The 13,435-nt window shown below is 45.4% G+C and overlaps 1 protein-coding gene across 1 annotated transcript in view; it reads left to right on the forward strand.

Annotated features, from left to right (window-relative positions):
* The first annotated feature begins 1,402 nt into the window (after window positions 1-1,402).
* Window positions 1,403-13,435, forward strand: part of NCALD (neurocalcin delta) — a 76,795-nt gene continuing 64,762 nt past the window's right edge. Inside the window, exon 1 of the mRNA XM_015428146.1 lies at window positions 1,403-1,553. The gene's annotated coding sequence lies outside the window, so the exon portion shown is untranslated. The remainder of the gene's footprint in view (window positions 1,554-13,435) is intronic.

A 13,435-nucleotide genomic window follows, 5' to 3' on the forward strand; every position in this document is an offset into this window, starting at 1 on the left:
GATTCTCAGAAAAGAAGCTGGGAAAAGTGAAAATAGAAAAAGTGGACAAACAAGCAACCAAAAGGACTACAGCATCTTCCTTATGAGAAAAGGCTGCAGGAGTCTGGGGGGAAAAGGGGTTTTTTTTTGGTTTAGTGTTAGGGGAAGTATAAATTTATAAAATTGTGATTGTTGTGAAACAAGTGGATGGAGAGACCTTGCACTCTCTTTTCCATAGTGCTAGAATGTATGGGCACCCAATAAAACCAGCAATTCAGAACAGGCAGAAAAAAGGACAGCACATAGCAGATAGCTTGTATATATGTGTATATACCACCAGTCATAAAACTCTCCCAGAAGCTATTTGAAGACTGATAGGATTGCTAACTCCCCCCTGTCCGCTGCTGATGGCAGGGCAGGTAGAGTTGCCAGACCCAGGTTGGGAAACTCCTGGAGATTTGGGGATGGAGCCTGGGGAGGACAGGGACCTCAGTGGGATACAATGCCATAGAGTCCACCCTCCAAAATGTCCATTTTCTCCAGGGAACTGATCTCTGTAGTCAGAAGTTGAGCTGTAATTCTAGAGGATGCCCAGGTCCTGCCTGGAGGCTGGCATCTCTACTTTTCCAAGCAGATGTAGGTCTGAGCTTTTCAGAAGGGCCTTTGGCTTGTCTTTAACACTCTGGCTTTGCAGCAACTTCTTTGAGTCTATTTTTAATTTATTTTTATTGTGTTGATTGTATGATGTAGTGATACTATTGTTGTCACTTGCCTTGAGGCCCAGTTTTGTGGGAGAAAGATTGCTCTATAAATGTTCAAAACAGAATAAATCTAAATACAGCAATAAAGCACTGAAACGCTCTAGTAACAAAAAAATCAATGTGTGGAATTTTCTTGCTGTTGCGAAATGTGTTGCCAAAGGCAGTGGTGCCCACTGGAGAATATAGTTGTAAAAGAGGATTAGCCAGGTTCATGGAGCAAAGGGCTATAAATGGTTATTAGTAATGACAACTAAATTGAACCACCTCTGCCTGCCAATTGATGAGAGGCAAATGGAGGGGGGGGGGGAGAATGGGAGCCACAGTTGGATGCTTGACTGGGGGGCGCTTGGTCTGATCCGTCATTGGTGGGCTCATGCATTTGGGGGGGGAGGGAGAGAGTTTGCATTTTCCCGAAGAGGGACTCGGCAGGCAGGGATCGATGCCCCTCTTCACCCCCTCCCTCCGTCTGAGGCGAGATCCCGAGTCCGGAGGAGTCCCGGGATGGGTCCCCAACGTGCGCCCGAGCCTGACAAACGACCCATTGAAAGGCTCTCTGGGAGCCTCGGCGCGGTTGCCACGACAACCCATGCTCTTTTGGTTTGCATCGAGCCATGTGACAGTGACTTTGACGTCAGGCGGGAGGCTGGCCCTGCGCTCGGCGTCTTCCGAGCCGAAGGCTAGTGTGAGAATCTGGCGGTGGATGCTGCTGGGCTGCTCTCTCTGCCGCCGCCGCCGCCGCCGCCGCCGCCGCCGCTTCCTCCTGGGCTTGCCGGAGCATGGAGTATTAAAGACGCGCGTCTTCTGCAGAGTGAGGTAAACTGCCCAAGAGTCCTCCGGGGCTGCCGCCCTGATTCCTCTTCCCCCGGCTGCTGCAGGCGGAGGGGTTGTGATGGTTTCACCCGCCGGCCCCGCGCGTGTTTGTTTTGGCGGCGCTGCAAGTTTCCCTCCAGGAGTAAAAGGCGCTCCAGGGCGCGACGAGGGAGCCAACGCCAGCCAGCCAGCCAGCCAGCCGCTCCCCCTGACGGGAGCCGCGCTCGTGTGCAGGCAGGCAGGCAGGCAGGCAGGCAGGGGCGACGGAGGAAAGGGTTGCCTGTGCGGGTTGAGGGAAGGGGGGGAAAGGCATGGGCGTGACGAGGGGCTGCAAGAGCCGCGTCCGCCGTCGGTGCTGCAGCCTCGTCGCTTCGGGCAGGGGCTGAGGCGCGTTTCCTAAACTGAGTCTGATAACTCTGATTCCGTCCAGTCCCGGGGGGTGGGGTGGGGGAGGGATGGCCTCTGTCAGTTTTCGCTCCCGCTGAGCTTCATCCCGGCCCTGAACGCTTCCTGAAGTGCCATTCGTCTCCAAGCGGTTTTTCTTCCTAGTGAGTGTGTTTGTTAGCTGGGACACACACACCCCACTGCTAAAGCGAGCTTTTTGGGGTGTGCGGAAATGGCTCTTCCGGACTTCAGTGGAATTTAAGTTCTGAGTAAGTGGTGGCGCAAGAAGCCACCAGCCGTTATGATTGCTAAGGGACAGTGAGGTGAGGGGGGGAGAGCCTGCGCTTGGATCTTTCCCCTGCCGCCTTCCTGCATCCAGTGCAGCTTCTCCTGCACATGGCAGGGGAGTGTGGTGAACGGGCTGCCTATTGGGAGCGGTGGAAAGGGTCAGGATCTGAACTGCACCGAGACAGCTGGGCTAAAAACACAGCGGGTTCTTCTTCTCTTTTCCCACTCCGCCCCCTTCCTCCAGTCCGCTGTTTTTCATTTCTTCTTATCCTGAGGAGGAAAAGAAAGTTGCAGTAGCTAAAAAAAGACCTCTGGCTTGAGCAGTATATTCCCAGGTGGAAAGGAAAAGGCTGCCGGACACCATGGTGGGGGTGGGGGAGAGAGAGGAGGGAAAGAACACACTGAAAAGAGATGGTTGTCATGCACAGAGAGTCAATGGTTATCAACAACTTAGATGCCCTCACCTTAGCTCTGTTTCCACACACTGTGTAGGGGTGGGTGCTGGCCTGCCTATATTGCTCTTCTCCATCTTCAGGACTGGGGGAATCAACTTTCAGTGGTACAATTCACCATATACATTCAGCCCAAAGTGTCAGGCTTTATTGTTAATTGTAACAGTCACAGCTCTTCCAAGGAAATGGCATACTGCTGGCATTTTTCGGGATCTGTATTGTGCATTTAAAACAGCAATCATTTTAAAACGTATCATTTAAACTGGCATGTGAAAGCAGTCTGGTTTTGTAACCTGACAACTCATTTCTGTGCCGGTTTACTTGAAAGTAAGTAACATTGACTCTCACGTAAGGGTGCATAGATTTGAAGCCTTGGCTTTGAAAAATTGTTGCAATCAGACTTTCTTTGTCTAAATCCGATGGGCTTGGTATGTGAGAAGGCATCTGCAGATCTGATGCCCTCTGGGGTGGGGTGGGAGAGAGAGCAATAAGGCGTCTTAGACCTGCAAGCTTGTGCTTAGACTTGGGCAAGTTACTGTATTAGTTCATGTTAACATGTGTGCAGAATTTCCAAACCTTTCTTGTATTTTGCTATCGAGTAAACATTCAGGTTGTGTTGTCCATCTTATTTGCTTAGGTAAAACGTATAGCAGTCTAACAGATTGCACAAGATGGGTAGCCATGTTACTCTGTAGCAGTAGAAAAGAGTAAGAGTCAAATAGCACCTTAAAGACTAACAAAATCTGTGGTACGGTGTGAGTTTTCGTGAGTCACTGCTCACTTCTTCAGATATCTCAAGAAGTGAACAGTGACTCATGAAAACTCATACCCTACGACAAATTTTGTTACCCTTAACAGATTGTAGCAGCTTTAAAAGACCAATACAGGCAATATAATGTTATTAGTCTATTGAAATTCTGTGTGAAATCCCTCTTGGTTGAAACAAGGCATTTGAAACACCCCACTGTGTATATTAATGAACCTTTAGGCTTGATGGTTGGACTGGGAACCCCATATGCCCCTGAACAGTAGAAAAGTATATATTGCATTCAAGCAAAGTATTTCCTTGGATACTTGCAGTGAATTGTGTTACAGCCTCTTAGTGTCTGGAAGCTACAAGAGTTGCAATTCAGAACCCATTATTTACTTCAGAATAGTCATGTTTACTGGCATCCACAACCCATTATTTACTCTGAAGAAGTCCTGTCATGAAGCAGTGGGTTGTGTGTTGCAACCCATATTGAGGTCACAGTGAGATGCAGACCGTCATTTCTTGGATCTGAGGTCAGATCTTGCAAACTCACCCAGCTGATCCTGGCCACATTGCAAATGCATCTAAGGTTCAGGCGAGGCGAAAGGGAGAGTTATTTAAATGTGTGTCTTTGTAGTTGGCCAATGTATGTCTTTAAGAGGGGGAAAGTAAGGAATTTCATGGAGAAAACAATATCCTTCAAATCCACAAAAAGAGGTATAGAGCAGAATACTGTTACCTATTACCCACCCCCTGAGACCAGAGTGATGCTTTTGTTTTGTGACCTGAGACCTTCACAATTTAGGCTGCTGCTGTTGCCGAACAGTTTAAGGTTTGGTGGTCAGGAGCGGGGAAGTTTTAGTTCTAAAGTCAAAATTAGCTTTTAGGGTCCAGAAATCCTTCTCAGTCTGGGCTATAAAACCTAATGGGTGTGTGTGTGCCAGTGGCTTTCTACAAAATAGTAGAATTATAGCCTTCTGGACATAGGAATGTGATGAAGTGATACTTCATTGAACCTGTTGCATTTCTGCCTGCTTTGCAGGAAAAAAAGCGACAACCCTCCTTAACACTTTATTGTGTGGCAAGGCTTACTTGCTCAAGCCATCTCTGGTTATCCTGTTAAGGGGAAATAAAAGTCCCATGGCACTTTAAAGATTAACAACATTTATTTCAGTATGACCTTTCGTGAATCACAGCTTACTTCCTTAGATACGCGAGGAAGTGAGCTGTGACTCATGAAAGCTCATATTGAAGTAAATGTTAGTCTTAGAGGTGCCACTGGACTTTTGTTTTATTTTTCCTATAACAGACCAGCATGGCTACCCATTTGCAATTATCTTACAGCTTCAGATTTGCAAGTGCTTATAGAATTGTTGCCACCCCCACCCCTGTTTCTGCATGCTGGGGACCCTGTGAGGATGCCATAGTATACATAATCTGCTTCTCATGTAGAGCTACCTGACTGTATAGTAAGTCTTTATGCCAGTGTGCCATCTGCTCTGGGTTGTTCACATGGAGATTTTGCAAGTAATCGAGCAGTCCAGAAGGATCATCTGCACTGAGCATCCATGTGAAGACTGCATCGCACAAAAGCATTTTTCAGTGGCAGCATTGTTACTACATATGAAGATCCTCTGGTCCTAATCTGCTCTAAAGTGTGTGACTTGAGAGTGTGGAGGCAGGAAACCTTGGATCTATGCGCCCTCTGTTTGTGGCACATACATGCATTTAATATGCCTGCTTTGCAGGAAAAAAAGCTTGGTACACATGTTTCATCCAGTTTCAGTGTGGTTGAGCCTGCCTGAATTTCTAGAGTTGAATTCCATGACAGTGAGATCTATAATAACATGCATGCATGTGTAAATAATTGTTAAGCCTGGTTTTGGTTTAGTGGCATATGTTGCGTGTGTGGTTTGATTTATGATGCTTTTAAGAGAGAAGTGACTTTTGGTGAAATGTAACCCACAAGGCATCATATTTGAAAATGATTTGAAAACAAGCTAGTTGGCTATAGATGGAGGTTGCAACTAGCCAGATGATATACAGCCTTCATTCACTTTTCTGAATCTTTTTGATGTAAGTCCCATTGAAATGGAGGTTGTGCAGCTGCAGTACTAGCTGGATACAACCCAAAGGCTGAGCTGTTAAGCTTGTCCTGGGAAGTCACACCGATAATTTTTTGCAGTTCCACCAGCACCAAGTGTGCTTAGAATTTCAGCCTAACTTATGCTAGTTACGGTGTTGGTTACTTTTTCCTATTGCTCCCATATGAACTAAGGAGTGTTAATAAAATAGTGATCCTGGCAGGCTTGGGACAATCCTGGGCATCTGATTATCCCCACAACTCATCTTGTATGCTGGTGCCTTGGAATCGGAAACATTCATTCTGCAGGAGACATTCAGTTTTGGCTCTCAGGACTCCAAAGAGCACAGCATCAGTAAAGACAACTGTCAACAGATATCAGTGCTAGCCAGGAGATACAAGTGCTGGCCATAATAGGAATCCTTGAGGTAGAAACATCAGTGCTGCAAGAGTCTCATATATCCTTAGTGACTTAATAGTGTCATCCTACAAAGAGCTACATCCATCTAAGTCAATTTACTTCAGTGGATGTAACAATGGATGTTACAAATGGCATAGGATTTGGACAGTACTGTTTAGCAGCTTGTGAAAGCAAGGGACGAGAGACATTCTTATCTTTAGTTAAGAGCCTGTTGGGGATCTGCACTTGTCTCCTTTTGTACATATATTCAGACTTCCAAATTAAATCAAACCCAATACTAACAGGCTCTTTCTTATTTCCCGGAGAATTACAGTTGTGTAGAGTGCTAATTGGCAACTGATTTGTAGAGGGTAGATTGTCTGGCCCTCATGGAAATCCCAAAGCCCCACTCCCAAATCCATGCCTCCAGTTTAAACAACAAAAGGTGGACCTTTGAAAACAACAATACTTAAATGGATTAAAATGGTGGATTCAGAAAAAGGACTACCCCTTCCAAACATGCTTGAAGCACGGGGATGGATGAAAATCTGTAGTGAAATTGGAGCTGGGGACATGTGGCAGGTAAGGAAAAAAGCAGAAATCTCTCTACAGCAGAAAAACCAATTTCTGCTATTCTAATATAGGAGAAGGGCCATAGGACAAATAGTGCTGGTGGTGTTTGGGCTAGGAAAGAGACCGCTCCAGCCACTAGTCGCCCTGCAGGGCATGAGATCTTGCTTTTTCATTAACTTGGTGGGGAATTTAACCACCCCTCACTTTCCCCCAGGTTTTCTGCTAATCTGAGTGTTCCTTTGAGTTTGCAGAACACGGCTGCATCAGAAAAAATGTACAGCACTGTTGACTGCATGATTGAATGCTCTGTATACACAACTAACGTTTAGTAATGGTCTCATGATTATGGGAACCAATGTCGGCGATTCTTAGGATTGCATGTTTTCTTTTCCTCTCCCTCTTGAATGCAACCAATTAATGAAAGACTTCTGGATGCACAGCTAACCGTAGTTCATCCTAACAACCAACCCATAAACGTTGGTTTATGCTCTTCTCCCTGAACTAGAATTCCAGGCTAAGCTGAAATCTGGATTCCTGGTTCGGAAGGAAGATTGCGAGTCTTGTTGTATGGTTCAAACATAATTACAAAATATGCTTACTGTGAATCTGGAAGACTTTTATTAATTGGCCCCACATAAGGGGAGGGAGAAGCATGGGAATCCGAAGTTTCTCCTGTTCCTTCCAATAACAGCCAGTTATAGTTTGACTATTACCTGAAGCAGCTGCAGCACTAAGCAAGCAAGCCAAGAAAATACTATCCTAAAAGCCTTCTTGTAAATGTTCCAGCTTTCCATAATCAACTGTGTGGTCTCCCATTCACAGATACAACATTTTATTTATATAGTACATTTCAAAATCCTCCCTGTCCTCCAAGGTGCTCAAGGCGGCATACATCATCCTCCTTTCCTCCATTTTACCCTCACATCAACCCTGTGGGATAGGTTGGGGGGGGGAGGGAGAGGGAGAGATTGGCCCAAAGTCATCTAGCACATTTCCGTGACTCAGTGTGGCTTTAAACCCTGGTCTCTCAGATCCTAGTCCAACATTTAGCTGATAACGCCAAGCTGGCTATACGCCCTGCTTTGAAACACGTTAGTTTGTTTCTAAGTTTGAATATTTGGGGGCAAACATTTCTAATAGAGGTCTTCAGCACCAAACAAGTAGTCCACTTGTACTTTAAGACCAATATGACCCCCCGCCCCCAAAGAAGCCTACAAAGGTGGTAAGCTTGAAGGACAAGATTGCTTTTACCTGAATGCAAATAATCTGAGATTTGTGTGTGTGTTTGTCTGTGTGTGTGAGATAAAATACATTATTTCCTCCTCTTTATATACAGTTTCCTTGCCATTATTCTCTCCTGGGGTTATATAGGGATTTGGCATGTGTAACTCCCATTAGTCTTAATGCGAGATGCACATGTCAATCCTCTGCACGCAATCCTGGATGAAACTGTCTGCCTCATGGACAGCCTTCCTCTTTTCACCCAGAGAGACGACTGGCTCTCAGCCATGGTTTTAAGAGAATCAGAATACTGTATACAGTCATCTTGCTGTAAACAAAATCTTGGCTAAAAAACTAGTATCAAAGCTCACTAGGGCCCACTTGATTGAATCTTTGCAACTGGTTGAATTTACAACCATGTTCAGATTTTCATATAGTTTTTATTTGGTGGCCGCTCTATTTTATTTAATGCAAATGCTGTGGTGGTTGCCTGAGAATAGAGGCCGCTACATTGAACGCCCATCTACTCCCATGGAAAGCACAAGAGTAGCCTGCTGGGCTAGCTCTTGCAGAGGAATGGGCTTGCTGGATAGATTGTCAGAAGTATGGAAGCAGCTCACGTTCATGAGGATGCATTGTAGGGATGCACGCATTTGCCCTGTTTTCTGTTTTTCGTATGTTGCTATTGTGAGCGGTTTCATTTTTCCTTTTTTTTCCTTTTCGGCTGACGTTCCCAATGTATTTTTTTCTTTTACACCATTTATATTCTATATGCTGCCCTGACCTGAATAGCCCAGGCTAGCCTGATCTTGTCACATCTCAGAAGCTAAGCAGGGTCGGCCTTGGGTACTATTTGGATGGGAGGTACCCAAGGGGTACCAGGGTTGCAACATAGGTCCAATGGTAAACCACCTCTGAGCATCTCTTGTCCTGAAAACCCTACGGGGTTGCCATAAGTTGGCAGTGACTTGACAGCAAATCTACATGCCATTTATGTACAATTGGTATGGTTGCCAAAACTACGTCGTCAAATGCCAAGGCATTTTGGGGGTGAAGCCTTGAGGCGGGTTGAATTATGGAGGATGTGATATCACTTCTGGGTGATCTGTAGGCTGTTTCCTAGTCTTTGTGGCCTTTACTATAGAGACTAAGGAAAATTCCTGGAATGTCACTATATGGAGGATGTTTTTCTCCTGCTTCTCAGTTTCTCAGGGACAGGAAATTGGAGCTGGGGGCTGGTAATTCCCCACCCTGGGTAGGTAAATGATAGACCTAGCAATTGGTGCAAAATAATATTCCAAACTGCATCTTGGGGGAAATTTGGCACAAAGAAACGGGATATGTCACAGAAATAAAGACTCCTGGATTGCAGTTGCACAAGAGAAAAGGAAAATTGAAATAGGAACGTTCAAGTAAAAATAGATGGGGTGAGACATGGGATAGCATCCCTAGCGCATTAAAGCATGCCTAGTAGGCATATCACATGCCTGGCTGAAGGTTAGAACATGGTAACAGTTGGGAAGGTCTCAATAGCTTTCTTTCAGGATCTGTTCCTGTGTCAAGTCAATGGATTGTTTTATGCATTGGGTCAGGTAATTTGTAACATGAATGTGAAATGTTTTCAAGCATCTTGTCATTAAGTGTACAAAAGGCCATTGTTTCTAAGACTGGGTGAATCTGTTTTTGGTTGCCGATCTTTCAAATAAGTGTAACTGTGCAGGTGTAAGCAGGATCTGGAAACCTAATGGAGTCAGACAGGTAAACCACACTTTTGGGTTGAGCTGTAAAAAGGCAGCATTAGCAAGAACTAGTATAAATCACAGGTGGGCCTCTGCAGAACCTTTGGAGCCATCAAGACTTCCTTTATAAATCAATCCAGATGTCATGCATGTGGTATTGTTAATGCTGATTCACTTACTGCTCTATGGTCTTTGTGAACCTTAAGCACAAAAAATCCAATCATAATGTTTTTGGTATCTGTTTTCTCAAGAGACCACTTTGCAGGGGTCTGAACAAGTTACAACAGTGCACTGGGGGGTGGGGCAGAATCTGTTTGGGTTCTGTTCTTACTGCCGTTTAAATTTATCTTCCCAAATGGCAGGGAGTAAAAGTTGAGGAATGACGAACTGTAATTTTGTAATTATTTTACACAGATCAAATCACTTCTGTAGCCAGATTGGCATTTCAATCAGGAATAGGTTAGGGAAATATAATTAGAAACCAGAGTTCAGGAATTATGGAATGTGGCATTTCCCAAAGGAGCCCTTGTGAAGAAGTGTCTCTCATGCAAACATAAGCTGAAATCCTATCGTTAGATGAAAAAGAATGTGCTCTTCTGGGATTCCTTTCATTTGCTTTTCTGCTTTATCTTCATCCTTTTGGCAAACATCAATTCCTCATGAAAAGTATATATATATATTGTTTAATCATTGAAGTGTATCTTCTCGGTAGGCATTTGGCTTGCTGTTTGTGACTGGATAGATTTGCCCGTAAGTTAAGATCTGCCCAGGTTAAATTCTATTGGTACTTCTTTTTTCGTGTGTCTATCTTAAGCAAGGTGATGTTGGTCAGCATTACAGAAGAGGGCTTTTTCAGCGACTTTCAGGTTCTGGAATTCCCACGTAGCCCTCTCAGTCCAGAACGTCTTAGAGGCAGGTGGTTGGCCACTGTGAGCAGAATGCAGGACTAGATTGGCCTTTGGTTTGATCCAGCATGGCTAGTTTTACGTTCTCTGAAGCTGGTGAAGACTGTTTTTTTCTGAAGGTCCTTTGAAGAGCAGGGAGTGCTGATTTTAATGCTAACCTGTTTTTGTTGTAGTTTTTTTCTTTTCTTTTATATTCTTGCAGTTTATTGGATTTTATGGGGAAATTTATTCTGGTGAATTTTTAGGTTTTAACTTTTTGGTTTTTATTGCTCTTTTTGTTGGTGTTCTATGGAGCTTGACATTTTATAGCTTTTAAAAAAAATGCTATTCATTTTTGACATCTCTATGTGTGTTTCTGTTTTGCAATTTAGTGGTTTAAATTAGTGTGCCACCCCAAGAACTTGGAAGAATTATAGTATTAGTAGCTTGTATTAGTGCAACTGTATATGGTTTTATAGGTTGGGATTTTAGATTGTGTATTATATTTATATGTCTGTTTATGAATTTTGTTGTGCACCACCCTGAGCCCACTTGTGGGGAGGGCAGTATAGAAGCCTAATGAAATAAATAAATCTAAATAAATATCATAAAAACCTTTCCAAAATGTTATGTTTTTGCCCTGCACTGATTGCTTACTTAGAACCTAACTAGATGTGATGGTGTTTTCATGTCTGCCATGGGGACACTGCTGCCATTTTGAAGCCTAAAATGGGTGACTAAAAATACCATGAGGTCCTGATCCTGATTGGTCTGCAGCATGGTGGGACCAGGTACTCTTGCTCTCCTCATGCCCTTTGAAGCATTGAAATGGCCACACAATGTGTGTGTGGATTTTTGACACTTAAAAAAAGGGGGGGGGATAAGTCCCTTGTTTCAGTATGCTGCAGGCCCAATAAGGATTGGTCCCTCACAGGATTTTCAAATTGCTCATTTTAAGCTTTAAAATGTCAGCAGTGTCCCTGTGATGGATATGAGGATGCTATCACCTCAAATCTGACCCGTATTTGTGATTTGGGTAATACTTCTCCTGCTGATGTACATGTTGTGAGTTGGAAAATTGCATCTTCTCTCAAAACAGCTTCAATAAGTGTAGATATTGTATGGACTCGGGTTATGCTAATGCCGCAAACATGTTCAGATAAATCAGTTGTGACGCCCCGGTCTGCTCCAAGGGGGCGTGCTTGCCTCCAGTCGCTGTCCCCGAAGATTGGCGGCCCCCCTTTAACGGGGAATGGGAGACCTCAGAATAGGGTCGGCTACCTGGTTCCATCACTGAAGGCAAGCCTGCACCCGCGAGAGCCACAGGAGACGTCTGCCTCGCCGCCTCTCTCTGCGACCCTCAGTCAGCCCGTCTCCGTTCTCTGCTCCGTCCTTCTTCTTCCCCGGTCTCCCTTCCGTTCCCCCTTTTATCCTACCCTCCACCCCATCCCTTGTTTCTAATGGCCACCGGGTTGTCCATCACAGGTGGCTTCGCCTCCGTATAAGAGCTCCGACACTCCGCCATGCGTGGGGGCATTTCGACCCCGCCCGAGGCAGGAAGCATGGCGGCTGGGCGGCGCGGAATGGCCACCTATGTCGGGATACGAAGGCCCCGCGGACCTCGGCGACGGCGACATCTCTTGGAGGCCCGCCCTGCTGTCGCATACACGGGGACACACTCTGTGGGGAAGTGGCCCGGCTGCCTTGGGGTGCGCACTGCTCCCGTCGTCTCTCTCCTCCCGGTCAGCTGTCTCCTTGCCCGTCCTGGAGCTCTGGGACCTCCCTCTAAGGCCGTAGGCCATGGTAAGCTGGGGAGCTTTGGGGTGGGGGTTGAATGGGGGCTCATGAGAGAGGCCCGGATCACCAGAGCCAGGACATCAGTCAATAGGATGCTATGTGTGACATTGTCATGGCATGTGATATCACTATGGTATTTCCTCCTCCCAAGGATGCATGGCCCCACTTTCCTTTCTTAGTGATAGTCCTTGCAAACATATTTCCAAGTATATAAAGTAGTCTGTATTTGCTAAGATGCAGGGGTTCTTCCACTGTGTGCTGGAAACCTTAGTGAATAAACATACACCAAGCGTTGACTGGCCAGCATATGCTGAAGGAGAATTTAGCATGTCAGATCCTATGCATGCAAATAGCCAAGCCACTCCTTAGTCCTTCCCAGATTGCCCTCTGGACTAGGATCAGGAAGTGGATCAATCTTGAGTACAACAAGGATGATGAGTTAAAGTGCTCTACGTGAGTGCTGTTGGTTTGCATTCCAGAGGGGTTCTATGTGATGGCAAGGCCAATTCCTATGACTGCCAGACACATGGCACTTTTTTAAAAAAAATTCAGCCAACTTATGGTTAGCAACTTGGTTGGCTGATTCAGTTTCCACAAGTTGAAGCTGCCAGTTTTGTGTGCTGCTACAGCTCACTTCAGAGTTGAGTTGCCGACAACATACTGAATGAAACTGCTGTGGCAAAGAATCCAGTCAACTGGTTTTTCACAAACTGAAGAAAGAGGTAACTGAAGAACGTTAGAACATAAAAAGCCATGCTGGATCAGACCAAAGGCCTATCCAGCACTCTGTTCACACAGTGGCCAACCAGCTACCACTAGGAAGCCCACAAACAGGAAGAGTGCAACTGCATCATCCTACCCTGAATCAGCAACTGATTCAAAGAGGCATACTCCCTCTGGTACTGGAGGGAGCAGGTATACATCATTCATGATTAGTACCAATGCTCCCTCTAAGCTGTGGGGTCTTGTGAGCAAAAATTCTACTTTGTGAGCTACTGGCATTAAAGGTGTGAGCAAGCGATTTGGCTGCTGCACAAATCAGTTTGCTCTGGAGCCTTCCTTCCTGAGCCAAGACAAAAAGGTGTGAGCCGGAGGCTGAAAAACTGTGAGCTAGCTCACACTAACTCAGCTTAGAGGGAACCCTGATTAGTACCCATTGATAGTCCAGTCCTCCATGAATGTGTCCACTCCCCTCCACTTCCTTCTTAAAGACTTCCAGGTTGGTGACCATGACGACATCCTGCGGCAGCAAGTTCCACAAATTAACTATACACTGTGTGAAGAAGTACTTCCTTTTGTCTGTCCTGAATCGC

Source organism: Gekko japonicus, unplaced genomic scaffold (genome assembly GCF_001447785.1).
Source record: "Gekko japonicus isolate JY-2015 unplaced genomic scaffold, Gekko_japonicus_V1.1 scaffold555, whole genome shotgun sequence".
NCBI classification, from domain to species: Eukaryota; Metazoa; Chordata; class Lepidosauria; order Squamata; family Gekkonidae; genus Gekko; species Gekko japonicus.